Below are 17,638 nucleotides of genomic sequence, written 5' to 3'. Positions count from 1 at the left end.
AAGGAAAGAACTCTGATATTTTTCTACATTGTTTTGAATATATGTGCTTTTACCTTTTGGGTTATCCTTGATGTAGTTATCAGACTGCTCTTTTTCTCATGCAAACACTTAATCCCAGTAATATCTTTCTTTCTTTTTTATTTTTAAGCCACTTAATATCTCCCAGGTTTTAATGTCTCTGCTTCCTGTAAGTCTTCTTCTCAATTATTGTTAGATGATGATATATGTGGGAAAACCTTTCAGAGTAATCAAGAGAGATTACTGAAGTGCTAATGTCCTCTTATACTAATTAATGTGCTTAGTTTAAGAAATATAAAACTATTCTTTCCATATTTAAGAAATGTTTCAAATATTGTCTACAAAGCAGAATTTTTTAATAATAATTTTACCTGATCTGAAAGTAGAATGCTCCTGTCACCAATGAAGAGTCAAGAAAAACAGGAGATATTGTTCTCTTTTCCTCTCTGTCTCTCTCTCTTCTTTCTTCTTTTCTTTATTTCACTATATTTCTTTTTCTTTAAGTTTGTTTATTTATTTTGTGAGGGGCAAGAGGTAAAGAGAGAGAATCCCTAGCAGGCACCACATGGTCAACACAGAGCCCGACACATGGCTTGATCCCATGAACCTGAGACTATGACCTGAACCAAAATTAAAAGTTGGACACTTAGCCAACTGAGCCACCCAGGTGCGCCTTTTTCACTCTATTTCTGCATTCAGGGCTAATATAAATGTCAGCAACTCTAAATACACACCAGGAAAGCTAACACATATTACAAATAAAATAACATTTCTGTTAATGAAAAATAAATGCAAAGGCAAAGAAAGAAGTAATTTTTGTTTCCATTTTATGCTTTCTTAAGTTTAAACAGGCATTCGTAGAGGAGATTAGAAAGTTTTTGAGGGGCACCTGGGTGGATTCGGTTGAACGTCCGACTTGGGCTCGGGTCATGGTGTAGCAGTACAAGAGTTTGAGCCCTGCGTAGGGCTCTGTGCTGATAGCTCAGAGCCTGAAGCCTGCTTCAGATTCTGTGTCTTCCTCTCTCTCTGCCCCTCCCTTCTCACACTCTGTCTCTCAAAAATGAATAAAAGTTAAAAAATTCAAAAAAAAAGGTTTGTTTTGAAAAATATATTTTTTGTCATTTTATTTGTGCATATACCTTACTTTCTTTATATAAACATTCTTTTTTTCTTTTTTTACCATTTTAACCATTTTTAAGTATAAAATTAACTGTCATTAAGTACATCCGCAGTGTTGTGCAGCTATCACCATTATTAATTTCCAGAACTTTCTTGTCATCCCAAACAGAAACTCTGCATCCATTAAATAATAATTTGATTTTTTTTGTCAAACTATCAAAAGTTCTAATATAAATATGTGGAGTTTGGAGAATTTTAAATGTTACCATCATGAAAAGAAAGCCAGAAAAAATAGTTTAATCAAAGATAGACAGATAGATAGATTTTTTTTTTTTTCCATTTGTCAACATTCAGAACTGAAATATATTCTGGTAGTACAGTAAAACTGTATTCTGGTTTATATCTCTTATATCTATCTTATTAAGAACTTTCTTAATGGAAATAAGTTGGCTGTACTATGTAGCTATCAGTTTTGTATTATTGATAACAATTTCCATTTCAATGGTAACAGAAGCCCTAGGCAGCCTTAATCAATCAACTACTTAATCTTAGTTCTCATGCCAATCAAGTAGACTTGTTTTTCTCAACTGACCTTTCAAGGTAGCCTTTAAAAGATAGAATGGAGCAATGGGGTGCCTGGGTGGCTCAGTCGGTTGAGCATCCAACTTGGGCTCAGGTCATGATCTCATGGCTTGTGAGTTGGAGCCCCGCATCCAGCTCTGTGCTGACAACTCAGAGCCTGGAGCCTGCTTCCGATTCTGTGACTCCCTCTCTCTCTTCCCTTAACCCACTCGCATTCTGTCTCTGTTTCTCTCAAAAATAAATAAAAACATTAAAAAAATTTAAAAAAATAAAAAAGATAGAATGGAGCAAGTGGATAGTATCATGCAAGAGGACACAGATATGGAGTTGCAAAGACATTTACTTTCTAATTAGAAAGATTAGTCTTTTTCCAGTCAAGATGTGATTTAGAAAGATGTTTACTCTCTCCAGCCATGCTGAATGATATGTAGGGGGGTGCTTGAATCATATTCACTCTCGCATCGGACATTGAATTTTTAAATAATCTGTGAACAGGGGTGGCTGGGTGGCTCAGTCGGTTAAGTGTCCAATTTTGGCTAAGGTCATGACATCACAGTACATGGGTTCAAGCCCCACATCGGACTCTGCTGACAGCTCAGAGCCTGGAGCTTGCTTCAGATTCTGTGTCTCCCTCTCTCTCTGTCCCTACCCGCTCACATTCTGTCTCTCTCTCCTTAAAAAATAAAAACATTAAAAAAAAGAAGAAAGAAAAAAATCTGTGAACACCCATTACCCCAAGCAGATTATGTTAACTATGTATTTACCTGAAGATGGATGCATGTGGTAAAGATTTTCAGAACCAATGTTTCTTTCCATGGAAACAGTTTATTTTTCCTCAGTCTTATTTGGACTTAATACCTATAAGATCACTATAGCTACTCTGAACTTTATTAACTGAGAATAAGGCTTTATGTTAGTAGACCATGTGATTGACTATTTCAAGGCAGCTAATGACAAGTGAGACCACTTTACCACTGAAAATTATTTGTATGCATGATGATGTTTAATAACCTATTGTCATTTCATTATTTTTGTCTGAGTGGAAAAACAAAATTCTAATTTCTCGCTATTAGAAAAATCACAAATTATACTCAAAGTAAATAAATGATAAAGGAAATATTTTCATATGTACCTGATTATTAGATTTAATTATACATTGATACAAATACCTATTATACATATATGTTTTTTATAGTTATTTATGTATAAACATTGTCTATATAAATTCATAATAATGCACATTTATATAAACAAATATATTGATAATATATACATGGAAGCTTTTGTGATTCTGAGAATTTTGTATTTGATATCTAGGATAGATGCTTTCCATAAGTTGTATTTATCATCTTTCAGAACCAATGATGTTATGGTTGTTATTTTGAGTGCTTGGAAATAAGAGTCATAGGTAAATCTAACATGTTGGTTTTATACTACTTTATAATTTATACTAGATATATTTTATGGATATTATATAATTTATAATGTAACCGTATCCACATTAAAATAATTAGACACGTTGAAGATGGATATCATTAATTGAAAATAAAACACAATTGATTTTAATTTATTTCTTTCAGTTTTGCATTTTGAAAACCACCAAACAGCTCTTGACTTTTGTAGTTCAACACATTAGCATCTATTGTGGTTGAATGAATACCTTCTCAATAAGAAACCAATGAATTATGGAGCCCTTTCAATGGTGACTTACAATAAGCAATAATTCATGAAATTTATATTCTTTACAATCTGTTTCCCTCCTGTGAAATGTGGGTTGGTTGACATCTCCTACAGCCTGCTTAATCTTCTGTAAATATTTGCAAGTCTGAATTATTGGTATGGATTTTGATGCTACTCAAGAAGAAGAAAAAGACCTCAAATGACAAAGGGAAAATATGTAAAAAATAAGAGAAAATAGGCCATTTTGCCTTTATAGTAGGTCTAAAACTTTGCATTTGAAAAGATATCTCTTGAATATAGATAGCTAAGGGTTTCTTTTTGTTTTTGCTTTTGTTTACTTTAACAAACCTTTAGAACAAAATGAACTGTTAGAAAAAAATAAAACCACTACCTTTAGCAGTTTCCAAATTATGCAATCTGATGTTCACCCTTCCAGGGGATATAGTAGCATATTTTGATTTAATATTTGAGGAGATTGATGTACTCTTTGACGAAAGTCAAATTTAGTTTGTGTGATGCAAATATAATTTTCAAAAGAGGAAGAGTTTTGTTTCCCTTTTCATGAGGAACTCAATCTCACCGATCAACCACCCAGTCACAGTTGATCATTCCTTCTTTGTGCCAATATCTGGTTTAAGCCCACTTGTTAGTTATTACATGTAACAGTCTATCAGCAATTACATGTTCGTGGGCCTGAGTTTTCTACAAAGAATGCCTTAAGAGCACAGACTGTGTTTGTTCACATCTTTATGCCATGCCCATTTTCTTCAGCATGGGGTATTGAGAACCCTCCCAGTGGAATTCCTGACTCCCACCCCACCCTTTTTTGATTGCCTAAAAAGAAAGTTAAGAACTCAAGAAATAACAGATGTTAGCAAGGATATGGAGAAAAGGAAACACTCTAGCACTGTTGGTGGAAATGCAAACTGGCACAGCCACCCTGGAGAACAGTATGGGGGTTTCTCAAAAAATTAAAAATAGGGTTACCCTACAACCTAGCAATTGCACTGCTAGGTTATTTATCCAAAGGATACAAAACTGCTGATTCAAAGGGGCACACATACTCCAATGTCTATAGCAGCATTATCAACAATAGCCAAATTATAGAAAGAGCCAAAATGTCCATCAACTGACGAACGGATAAAGAAGATGTGGTGTATATATATACAATAGAATATTACTTAGTGATCAAAAAGAATGAAATCTTGCCATTTGCAACAGCATGGCTGGAACTAGAATGTATTAGACTAAGTGAAAGAAGTCAGTCAGAGAAAGACAAATTATCATATGATTTCACTCATATGCAGAATTTAAGAAAAAAAACAGATGGGGCGCCTGGGTGGCTCAGTCATGACTTCGGCTCAAGTCATGTTCTCACAGTTCGTGGTTTGGGCCCTGTGTCAGGCTCTGTGCTGACAGCTCAGAGCCTGGAGCTTGCTTCCGATTCTGTGTCTCCCTCTCTCTGGCCCTCTCCCGCTCATGCTCTGTCTCACTCTCTCTCTCAAAAATAAATAAACGTTAAAAAAATAAATAAATAAGAAAAAAAAAACAGATGAACATAGGGGAAGGGAAGGAAAAATAAGATAAAAACAGAGAGGGAGGGAAACCATAAGAGACTCTTAAATACAGAGAACAAACTCTGAGTTGCTGGAGGGGTGTTGGGTCTGGGGATGGGCTAACAGGGTGATGGGTATTAAGGAGGGCACTTGCGGGGATGAGCATTGGGTGTTATATGTAAGTGATGAATCACTAAATTCTATTCCTGAAGTCATTATTACACTATATGTTAACTAACTTGGATTTATTTATTTTTTTTAAGTCAGATTATGTTACTATCTGCTCAAGCTCTGGCAATGGCTCCTCCTTAAGACTAGAAGCCACATTCCTTATCATGTCTTAAAAAGCCCTTTCTGATGTTGCCTTGGTGTTTCTGTGCTCTCATCTCCTATACTCTATCTCTTCTTTACTTTGTTCAGCCACACTCCTCTTGCAGCTGTTTAATGTGTTAAGTCCAGCATACCCTTACCTCGTGGCCTTTGTATGGATTTTTCTTCCTCCCCAAAGACACTTACTCCAGGCATTCATATGATTAACTTCTTATTTTAGAACTTTGCTCAGGTGTCATGTTTTCAGGGAGGCTTCTCTTGACAACCTCATGGACTTACAATTCTACCCCTCACCTTCCTCTCACTACCACCCCCCCCCCTTTCCTGGCCAGTATTTCAATTCCTTAGTAACACTTTTCATCTTTCAACACTCATATGATGGATTCATGCTCGCCTTTTAGTGCCTGTTTCCTTTACTAGAACCAGGCTCTTTCAGGGCAGGCATTTTTTTCTCTTCTTTTTGATCTGTTTTGTTTTCTGGCATATCATCAGCCCTGGTACAGTGAAATGCTTGTTCACTGTCTGACCAACAGAATAAATGAATAGAAGATTTCAAATAATGGTCTGAAATAAAAATGAATTAACTAAAAGTGCCAGGCCAAAATGAACAAATCAGGAGACTATAGATGCTGGAGAGGATGTGGAGAAACGGGAACCCTCTTGCACTGTTGGTGGGAATGCAAATTGGTGCAGCCACTCTGGAAAACAGTGGGGAGGTTCCTCAGAAAATTAAAAATAGACCTACCCTATGACCCAGCAATGGCACTGCTAGGAATTTATCCAAGGGATACAGGAGTACTGATGCATAGGGGCACTTGTACCCCAACGTTTATAGCAGCACTCTCAACAATAGCCAAATTATGGAAAGAGCCTAAATGTCCATCAACTGATGAATGGATAAAGAAATTGTGGTTTATATACACAATGGAATACTACGTGGCAATGAGAAAGAATGAAATATGGCCTTTTGTAGCAACGTGGATGGAACTGGAGAGTGTGATGCTAAGTGAAATAAGCCATACAGAGAAAGACAGATGCCATATGGTTTCACTCTTATGTGGATCCTGAGAAACTTAACAGAAACCCATGGGGGAGGGGAAGGAAAAAAAAAAGAGTTTAGAGTGGGAGAGAGCCAAAGCATAAGAGACTGTTAAAAACTGAGAACAAACTGAGGGTTGATGGGGGGTGGGAGGGAGGGGAGGGTGGGTGATGGGTATTGAGGAGGGCACCTTTTGGGATGAGCACTGGGTGTTGTATGGAAACCAATTTGACAATAAATTTCATATATTAAAAAAAAAACAAAACAAACAAACAAAAAAAACTAAAAGTGCCAGAAGTTAAGAACCCCAAGAAAAGCTTATATCCTTTATAAATATATCAGTATGAAAAGTCTAATTTTACGTGGTATTGACCTTAATATTTGTTTAACTTGCATAATGTCTCTTCTTTCTAATTTATAATTTTGTACTTCTACAAGCTAAAATTATTCTTTCATATGTGTTGTTTCTTCTCAAGGACAACACAACCTCTCAGAGGAAAACTCAGGCCCCCAATGTGATACTGTTTTTGCCACATCAGAAAATCGTGGGGAAATAAATAACTCCAGTTTCATCATTATGATAGCTAATGGCTTCAGGGATGACCCGAAAGCAGACAATATGGTCCACACGTCGTCTCCATCTGTGTCTCTCCTGTCAAGGGAAATCGGTTTACATCATTTCTTATTTCTTTCTTGGTCCAAATGACAAGTAACTCACGCAGTGTTCAGCCCTGAACTTCAGTGACTGGTAGAAGATGATGGACTGTGAATTGATAAGTGAATCTAACTTTGCTTCAGAGCCACCAAACTCGCAGAACAACTCTGCCTCCATAAATTGTGCTCTGTGTGTTTGAGTATATGTGCACAGAAAACATGTGTGTGATTTCCTCTGGAAACCTGTCAGATGAAATGTTGTTTTCATCAGGATTTAGAAATGATTTGGGAAACAGGAAGACAGTACAAAGATAGAAATGATGGATTAATGGGCTGTCATAAAGGCATTCTATCATGAAAAGACCTTAAAGATTTTTCATAGAGCAGACGATCGCCACAAGGAAACTGTAGACAAAGGCAAACCTTACATAATTTGTATTTCATCCTTTGCTTTAGTGTAAAATTTCAGAGGATTTTCATGCTCCAATTTTGCAGTTAGGTGTGTGGCCTGAACTATCTTCAAATAAAATCATCATTATTACTAGTAGCAGCAGCAGTAGCAGCAGCAGGAATAGCTACTTAAGTCCCCGGTTGTGCACGGTGCTGTAAATGCTGCAGAGTGGTGTGGCTCTGCAAATTTAAAAGGCTACAATAAGACAAATGGATAAAATTGTACCTGCACATAATACAAAAAATAATAGTGCAAATCCTTACCTATAGCTGGGTTGGAGTCAAGGTTAGGATTAATTTTTAAAGTATCTCTACCTTGTGTAGTGATCTATTTCCTTGGGTTGATGATAACCGAAGTCATAATAAAGTCAAAGTGTCTAATGATGTCCAACATGCCTAATAATACCCATTCATTCATATTGTTCTGCTGATGCATGGTTTAAATTTCATTTCAATAGAGGGGAACAAAAACATGATTGAAAGAGGAAAATGGAAAAGGATTCTATCACAAGAAATTATATTTATGGACTCAATAGTCTTCATTTACATGTAGAAAAATATGGAGTAACAAGTACTTTTTTAAAAATAAATAGTTTGAGAGAAGTTGAAGGTGCTGCACTGGGGAATTATGATCACATGCAGTGATCTTTGTTAAATAATTTGACATGGCTTTTATTCAAATAAATTGCTAGATTAGTAGGCAAGTTGAGAAAGAATATAGGTTTTATATAATTCACTGAGATGACTCAGTTTCATATTTTGTATTATATTAAGAACAAAATATAATGTTAATTAAATTTAATCTTAGATATAAATCTCTGAAATAATCTTCACCAGGATTTCTTCTATGGGCTTTGGATGCAACAGTGGCCTTAAGCTGTTGCCATGAGGCTAAGAAGCCATATTACAACCAACGTGTCTGTGGACTAAATAGGCATATGACTGTTTTCACAAGAAGTCCATGACCTGTTTTGACAATTCCTAATTTAAATATGCAAAATATAGACGTGAAGTATTTAAATGATGTGTCCCTGCTCACACATCCAGTCAGTGACAGAGTAGTTTTCAAATATTCATTAGACTAAATATCCTCAGATGAGCACACGCATTATTGGGTGTCTTAGCTAATGACAAAGGAGCTTTTAAATATATGGTGTCACCCATTGTCTTGGTCAGCTCAGGCTTTCTTAACAAAATACCATGTACTGGACGGTTTAAACAATAGAAATGTATTTACTCAGAGTTCTGAAGTTTGGAAGTCTGAGATCAGGAGGCCAGTATGGTTGTGTTCTAGTGAGAGCTCGCCTCTTTGCTTACTGAGGGTCTTGCTGACTGTTTCCTAACATGGATAGAGGGAGATTTCTTCCTCTCTTCCTCTACTTAGAAGGCCACCACACTCATTTTGGATTAGGGACTCACCCTTATGACCTTGCTTAACCTTAACTATCTCCTAAAGTCCCTGTACCTGGTGTCTTCCATGTATGAATTTGGGGAGGGGGCACATTTCAGTTCACAGTACCCCTTAACTTCTAGAACTTTTATTACATTATGCTTCATACAAATTTAGTCAAAACTCCATCTCACCAAAATCATACAACTACTTAGGTTAAATTTACATTTTAAATTTACATTTTTCTTTCAGAGCTAAAACTCAGATTTGCTATGCTGTTATAAAGAGAGTGAAGGTCTCAGGTGGTATTTTTTGTTTGTTGGTTGGTTTCTTTGTTTCATTTTACTTTTTCCACGGGTGGTCATAGTTCTTATTTACAGCAATTTTTAAAACCATGGAAACCTATAATTCATGAATTTTTTTGGTAGCTGCAAGAGTATATACATATGTGTGTGTGTGTGTGTGTGTGTGTGTGTGTGTGTGTGTGTATGGTGCAAATTCTTATAACTGGATTGGAAGGCAGAGTTAAGATTAATTTTTAAAATACCTTACTTTGTATAATGATATATTTGTATGGGGTTGATGATAACTAAAGTCATAATAAGTCAAAGTATCTAATAATGCAAAGTATATAATAATGTTCAACATGCCTAAAATATCTATTCATTTATATTTTTCTGTTGATACATGATTTAAATTTGACTTCCACAGAGAAAATAAAGACCATTATTGAAATACACACACACACACACACACACACACACACACACACACACACACGTATACACATGGTTTTGTATAAAGTCTTTGGCCTGGGTCTTTATTTTTAGAGACAGTAGATTTCTACATATGTGGTTATAGTACATTTTGATTTCTCTAGGTTAGGTATGAATACAAATCACAAAATATTAATATTGAGATAGGAGATGCAACTACTTTCCCATCCTGAATTAATACTGCTAGCATACATGAATCATATCCCAGAAACCGTATTTTGTATGTTCTTTCTGCTGAATAAAAAAATTTAAATTTGGTACTTTTGCTGTATAGAAGTGGCAAGAATTCTAATACATGGATTTCATTAGATGTGCATTCACAATTCTTTTTGTGCTGCAAACAATTGTGAGAAAACAATATGCTGTGTTATTTTCAACGTAACTGAAAACCTATGGAGGAATTATAAAAGCAGAGAATTTTGACCCATTTAATGTGGTGATACTAGGGCTTATGGATATGATGGTGCTCAGGGCATTTTTTGACTTCTAGAAAAATTGAAATTTAATAGGATAAGAACATTTGCATTGTTATTCTTAATAAGAACAATAATTATTGCAGTGCTAATAAATGGATGGCAAGATTCAAAACAGAATGAGCAGACCATACCATACAATGCCTGTTTAAAGCTTCTGTTAATGTTCTTTCAAATACAAATCAAAATCCAGTAATAAATGATAAGGTAACTAGGTTAGCTATGATAAACAAGGAACAATAGACATTGTTTTTCATTCAGCTGGGTTTGGCTTGTGATCAAAGGCAGCCTTGAAAGAAACAAGCTGAAGTGCAAGGAATCTCCAAATATATTTCAAAGATTATGTTTGTCTATCAAGGAATAGAATGGTGCTGTCATAGATTTGTCAAAATAAATACAGAAATACTACACCATTACTCTCGCTGTCTTCCTGGTGCATTTCAACTGCCCATCAGTGGAAATAATTTTCCTGTTTCCAGATACTTAATGTTTCTAGTATGCTTTCTTTACAGGTGTTGTGCGGCATAGAATATGTTTATAAAAAGACTCATTACTGATTACTACTGCCTGGAAATGGAAATTTTTCTGAAAGCTTGCTTTTGTCATTCTTTCTGAGATTCTCTTTGAATTCTCAATTAAAAACTTAGAAAACATTAAAAAATTGCAATGTGTACACTTTTAAAATGAGATATATATGCTATCAAATTCATCGATAAAGCTTATTTTCAATGAAATGAATGACATTTAAACAGACCCAACGAGATCCCTAAAAATGTAAAAAAAAAATTTCTAAAAAATTACTAATAAAGCAGTTTACAATTATTTTTTAAAATAAATTATGAATAAATATTCTTAAAAACTGAATAAACATTTACTACATATGTATTATATTTGAATTGAGTTGTATATATGCAATATTTTTTCTTTTCTTTTTTTCCTTTTTTTTCATTTCTTTTTTGGTGTTTAAAAATTTGGGATCAACAAAACTCAATAAAACTCATTTACCTTCTTTATAGCAACATTTAGATGTATCACACAAACTCTTTCTCAAGTAAATTCAGTATCATTTTAGCTCCTCAATAACCTCCCCCCCCAAAAAAAAACTTAATTTAGTCTTGATATTAAGTTGATTGACTGCTCAAGTAAATTATCTTCTTTCTCTGAAAAATGTCATTCTTCTCAAGTTTGAGTCAGTTCAGATATGAAGATAGTTGCTTCATTGGTTACATGAACACAACTATATTTCCAAATACTAAGTAAGGGATGAGCTGTCCATCTCAAGAGAAACTTCATCATAGTGAATCTATGCTTTTTGTATTAGCTCAGTAGTTCTTAAGTGATTTTGAGAAGTATCATAATTCCAGGGAAGTCTGCAGGAATTGTTTACATTTAACTATATGTGATTTATAATTTCAAGAAAACATCTCTTTCAATGCAATTTTTATTATTTATTATTTTTCTATTTTTCTTTATTGCAAATTTTGTTTAAAAACATATCTGACTTCCATTTCCACCCCAGATGGAATAACAAGGACCAGATACATCCTCTTACTTGAAACAACCAAAACACAAAATAAGTGAAACAAAGGTTGGCAATTCAATTGCACTGGGCAGTATGGTGCAGAGATCTGAGAGAGCTCAGAAACAAACCAAGTGAACCATATGATTGCCTCAATTTACTGTCTTGAAAGAGTTTTCAAGTTGTTCAGGAAAAAGAAACCCCGGCAGAGCCTAGAAGAGCTGAGACTTGTGGGCAGAGTGAGTGTTTGGGAAGTTCTCCAGATAGCGTACCAAATAGGGAAATGCACAAAAAGAGAACACTGGACATCTGCAGAAGGTCTTTCTCGTTATTCAGCTGAATACTGCTGGAGGCATGTGTATGAGGAATCAATTTCAGGCAGGCAAGAACCAACTGAAAGGATTAGATGTGACTGTGCCCAACAGGTACACACAGCCAGCAATAGTGCCTATTCTCACCCGCCAGACTAAAAACTTCACAGTTCATAAGGAATTGGATAGAGTCCTCAGAACAATCAATATAGACAAAATGCTGGTCTGCCCCTCCTAAAAGACAAAAAAGCAAGACCCAAAGTATCAAACTCTTAAGTAAATTAACTGTATCCGCAGAAGGGAGAAAGTTCAAGTATATTTATAAGAATGCAAAAATATCCAGTCAAAAAGGTAAAAATTTACAATATTTGACTTCTAATAACCTGGCATGTAAAGAAGCAGGGAAATAATATCTATAATGGGAAAAATCAAAACAGACCCACAACTGATAAAGATGCTAGAATTAGCTGAATTTTGTCAGTTACAATTAGCTGACAAAAACATAACAGCTCTTTTAATGTTGCTCCACATTTTTAGAAAGTTAGGTAGGGACACAGAAGTAATAACATGGCCCAAATCAAACTTCTAGAAATGAAATCTATCATGTCTTGCATGAAAAATACATGGGCTGGGATTAAAAAGAGAATATATACTGCAGAATAAATTAGTGAGCTGAAAACATATCAGTAGCATCTTTCAAAATCCAAACACAGGGAGAAATGAAAATTAAGAAATAAACAGAGAGGGGCACCTGGGTGGCTCAGTCGGTTAAATGTCCAACTCTTGATTTTGGCTCAGGTCATGATCTCACAGTGCCTGAGTTCCAGCCCCACATCAGGCTCTGAGCTGACAGTGGGGCATCTGCTTGGATTTCTCTCTTCCCCCTCTCTGTCTTCCCCTTCCCCTCTTCTTCCCCCTCTCAAATAAACTTTAAAAAAAACACAAAAAAACAGAGCATCAGTGAGTTGTGGGTGATTTTAAGTGGCCGAAGATGTGTAGCTGGGGTCCCTGATGGGGACAGAGGTAGAGGAGCAGACACAGCGTTTGAAGAAATATTGGCTGAACATTTTCCAAATTTGATGACAACTATAAACCCAGAGTTCCAAGAAGCTCAACAAGACTTGCAAAACCACAGTAATAAGACAGTGTGTCATTGTCATAAAGATAGACCAATGGATAAAATGAACAGAATAGAGGAGCGGATTACAAAAAGTTTTGATAACCCTTTTGGAAATGATGGTACATTTATTATCTCTATTTGTTTCATGGATGTAGATAAAATTTCATGGGTATATTCATTTGTCGAAATGTATCACAATTTACACATTTAGTATATGCAAGTTATTTTATGCCAATTAGATCTTGCTAAAGTTACTAAAAAATAAGATACATCCTCAAGTACAAAACACTTAATATAAGATTAGGATGATTTCAGAAATAAAGAAAAACACTCCCACTGCTTTATAATTTAGTACTCAAGAAGTTAAAATTACTTTAAAATATTTTCACATTTAAATTATGCCAGGTTTCACACATGGGAAATGGCCTATTCTTGTTTTTTAGGCACTGTGCCATCAGCAAAGAAGTATTTATTGAGCATCCATATTTTACATTGCAGTGTGCAAAGACAATTGGAGTATGCAAAAATCATGCAGTATGCTTGCTCCCTTAGTATCTAACAACTTATTTGTGACCACCTTGTTACACACACTATTATTATTTTGTATCCCTTTGTACATAAACACATATATGGAACACATATACATGTGTCCTTTATTCAAATACCAGAGGATGGCATATTCTAATTTCGTTTAGTCTGTTAGAATAACATCTTTACCTTGTCACTGAGACATTCTTGTTAAAACCTACTTCTACCAAAAAAAGACCAACTTTGTTATCAACTGGGCTAATACCACATACTTTCAAGGTTGGTAAAGTCTATAGTTTGAAAATCATTTTTATTTTATTCATGTGACCCCTCTAATCCTGAGTCGTTCCTCACTTCTATGATAATCTGTTAGTATCTCTATTTTCCATCATTTGAGGGACTTCATTTACACATTTTTGTTTTCTGATTTTAAAGAGAAATTGAAAAATATTATGCATATTAATAGTAAACTGAACAAATATGATTTATATCTAAGTCAAAACCTAAATATACAAAAATGATCAGGTTCAGAGTAAGAAAAACATTAAATAACTTAGCAGTCTCAATCTTCCATAATAAATGATCGCAAAACTTATAAATATTTCTATTTCCTGTGGGGATCTATTGTGAATACTATTTTTTTATTCCTCATTAAACTTTTGTTTTAATGGGTCTCAAAATTCTGTGACAGATTTTTGGTCAAAGTTATTTCCATTAAAAAGTTCTGATTTTAAAAACTAATAACTTAAAACTGCCACACACACAAGAAAACAAATGGCCCACAAAACATTCTCCTTTTCTTCTGAAGGTTTTACGATGCATTGTTATCATTAACCAGTCTTTTACTATTAAACGTAAATGGCCAATTGGCACAAACAGATCTGAGACTGTTCTTCTACCACTGATTAAGACTCGGGTGGCAGGTATTGGGGATAATATTCATTTAGCCTTCTGAGCTTTCTGGGAAGACTTGGTGACCTTGCCAGCTCCAGCTGCTTTCTTGTCCACTGCTTTGATGACACCCACAGCAACCATCTGTCTCATGTCACGAATAGCAAAACAGTCCAGAGGAGGATAGTCAGAGAAGTTCCCAACACACATGGACTTGCCAGGAACCATATCAACGATGGCAGCATCACCAGATTTCAAGAACGTGGGACCATATTCCAGCTTTTTTCCAGAACGACAGTCAATCTTCTCCTTCGGCTCAGCGAACTTGCAGGCAATGTGAGCTGTGTGACAGTCCAGCACAGGTGCATATCCAGTACTGATTTGGCCTGGATGGTTCAGGATAATCACCTGAGCTGTGAAGCCAGCTGCTTCCATTGGTGGGTCATTTTTCCTCTCACCAGCCACATTGCCACGACGAACATCTTTGACAGATACGTTCATGACATTGAAGCCCACATTGTCCCCAGGTAGAGCCTCTCTCAAAGCTTCATGGTCCATTTCAACAGACTCTACTTCAGTTGTAACATTGACTGGAGCAAAAGTGACCACCATGCCTGACTTAAGAACACTGGTCTCCACTCAACACGCAGGGACAGTACCAATACCACCAATTTTGTAGACATCCTGGGGGGCAGATGCAAAGGCTTGTCAGTTGGACGAGTAGGTGGCAGAATGCAATCCAGAGCTTCAAGCAGTGTGGTTCCACTGGAATTGCCATCTTTATGGGTGACTTTCCATCCCTTGAACCAAGGCATGTTAGCACTGGGCTCTAGCATGTTGTCACCATTCCAACCAGAAATTGGCACAAATGCTACTGTGTCGGGATTGTAGCCAATTTTCTTAATGTAGGTGCTGACTTCTTTAATGATTTCCTTGTATCTCTTCTGGCTCTTGTGGCTCAGTGGAATCCATTTTGTTAACACCCACAATAAGTTGTTTTACACCCAGTGTGTAAGCCAGAAGGGCATGCTCACAGGTCTGCCCATTCTTGGAGATACCTGCTTCAAAATTCGCCAACACCAGCAGTAATGATCAGGACAGCACAGTCAGCCTGAGATGTGCCTGTAATCATATTTTTGATAAAGTCTCTGTGTCCTGGGGCATCAATGATGGTCACATAGTACTTGCTGCTCTCGAATTTCCACAGGAAGATATCAATGGTGATACCACGTTCACGTTCGACTTTCAGTTTATCCAAGACCCAGGCATACTTGAAGGAGCCCTGTCGCATCTCAGCAGCCTCCTTCTCAAATTTTTCAATAGTTCGTTTCTCAATCCCGCCACATTTGTAGATCAGATGACCAGTAGTGGTAGACTTGCCTGAATCTACGTGTCCAATGACGACAATGTTGATACGAGTTTTTCCTTTACCATTTTGGTTTAGGTTTAGCGGTGGTTTTCAAGACCCCAGTGTTCTGGTGGCAAACCCTTTGCAAAAAAACTGAATACTATTTCTTTACAAGTATCAGGTATTTAACCCACAGCATGCCACTGGGTTCACTTATTTCACTGAAAGTTGGTTCATTTTGTGATTAGAATTATTTTACAACCTAAGTGTCATCTTTTCTGAAAGATATTTATCATCTCCAAAAAGGATAACATTTAATAATGAAGGGATAATGAAAGGAAATACGATGTTTTGAAGTGAGTAACAGAAACTCCGGTTAGTGGGAAATGAAAAGAAAAAAGAAAAATAGAGACAATAGCTCTTATTTGTGGAGTACCTTGGTATTTACCAAGCACTTTCACATGTATCACCTCATTTAATCTTCACAACACAGCTATATGTTAAATCTGATTTGGGTAACAGCAAGTTGTCTTTCAGAGAAATACATTTATGTTTTCACTATTGACACCATGTATCCCACAAAGGATTTTGAGTGACAACTAAAATGATTTGCTGAAACCTGACAAGTGGTAAAAATGGGATTTCAAGCCATGCTTTCTGAGTCCAGTTCATTGTCTGAGGTTGACAAAGCACATTGAAACGTTTGCTTTGAATAATGCATCATTTCCCAATGATGAGCCATGGCATTTTGGGCTTTTGGTGCATTTAACTGTGTGAGAAAGTTGATGATCAATGGGGACTATGAATCACCCAGGGAGCAAATATAGCTTGATATGGCTAATTTGGACCCAGGGGGGAACAAGGAAGTTAGTGTAACTGGGAAGAGGGCATAATCACAGAGAGCTGATCAATTCCATCACACCTAGTAGGGGCAGAGTCCCTGAAGCTTCATAAGATATCAAGTTTTATTTTTTACATGATGGTGAAATTTATTAGTGCAGAACGTGTTGGTTTCTTTCCTCTTCAAAATATGATTAGCAATACTACCTAGTCCCACCATAATACTTGTCAAATATATCTAATCATGGAAAATATTTGCCATTACCTCTCCTGGAGAGCAGATGGTGGTAAAGTCACCAAAGCTAAAACAAGAACAAACATCACTTAAAATGAGAAAGAATTGTCTATTCGATAAGTGAAACATTGGGATAGAAGTAGACCCTTGTCCCCAGACACCATGGGCCTCTTCCCAATTGAATTGTCCTAAGTTTCCCTAAGAAACAGCCAGCATCCTGAATTTGAGTTGATCATTTATTACGTATATTGTTGCCTTTTTGTTTTGTAGATAAGCAATGTTTCCCTGCAATACCTTCTTTAAAAGACACATTTTCAAGGAAGAAATGTGAAATGCAATGAAATTCACTGTTTTATCAAATCATACATTTAAAAATTTATTGTAACATGTAAAAGGAAAATAAGAAGTGAACAAAGAAGTAGGATTACTTCAACCAAGAAGTCACTGTGTAAGTTTATTCTTGTAATTTTTAATGTTAAAAAGTGAAGCTATTCACAAAATAATTGTCATTTCCCTTTAGGGATACCATTTTGAAATTCACAACTTTACCGAAACATGAATAATTGAATGTTAGACTTGTTGCAGATTTCATCAAATGTGTCGTTCTGCCTGAAGTTCTGACAAAGCTCAAATCTTGACCTCTTCTAATGAGAACTCATTACTTATACAAGTTAACTTGAAGATAAACTCAGATGAATCCAGAAAATATTATTCAACTGACCATTTATGAAAAAATACTGAAGAAAAATTATTGCCTATACAAAATATAGTTGTTTTAT

General features: G+C 35.8%; 1 pseudogene; it reads right to left on the bottom strand.

The window, feature by feature from the left end:
- Window positions 1–14,192: 14,192 nt before the first annotated feature.
- LOC123595097 lies at window positions 14,193–15,936 on the bottom strand (annotated as a pseudogene).
- Window positions 15,937–17,638: the final 1,702 nt, after the last annotated feature.

Source organism: Leopardus geoffroyi, chromosome B1 (assembly GCF_018350155.1).
Source record: "Leopardus geoffroyi isolate Oge1 chromosome B1, O.geoffroyi_Oge1_pat1.0, whole genome shotgun sequence".
In the NCBI taxonomy this organism is placed as follows: domain Eukaryota; kingdom Metazoa; phylum Chordata; class Mammalia; order Carnivora; family Felidae; genus Leopardus; species Leopardus geoffroyi.
The sequence above is the reverse complement of the archived record's forward strand: the minus strand, read 5'-3'. Positions and strand labels throughout refer to the sequence as shown.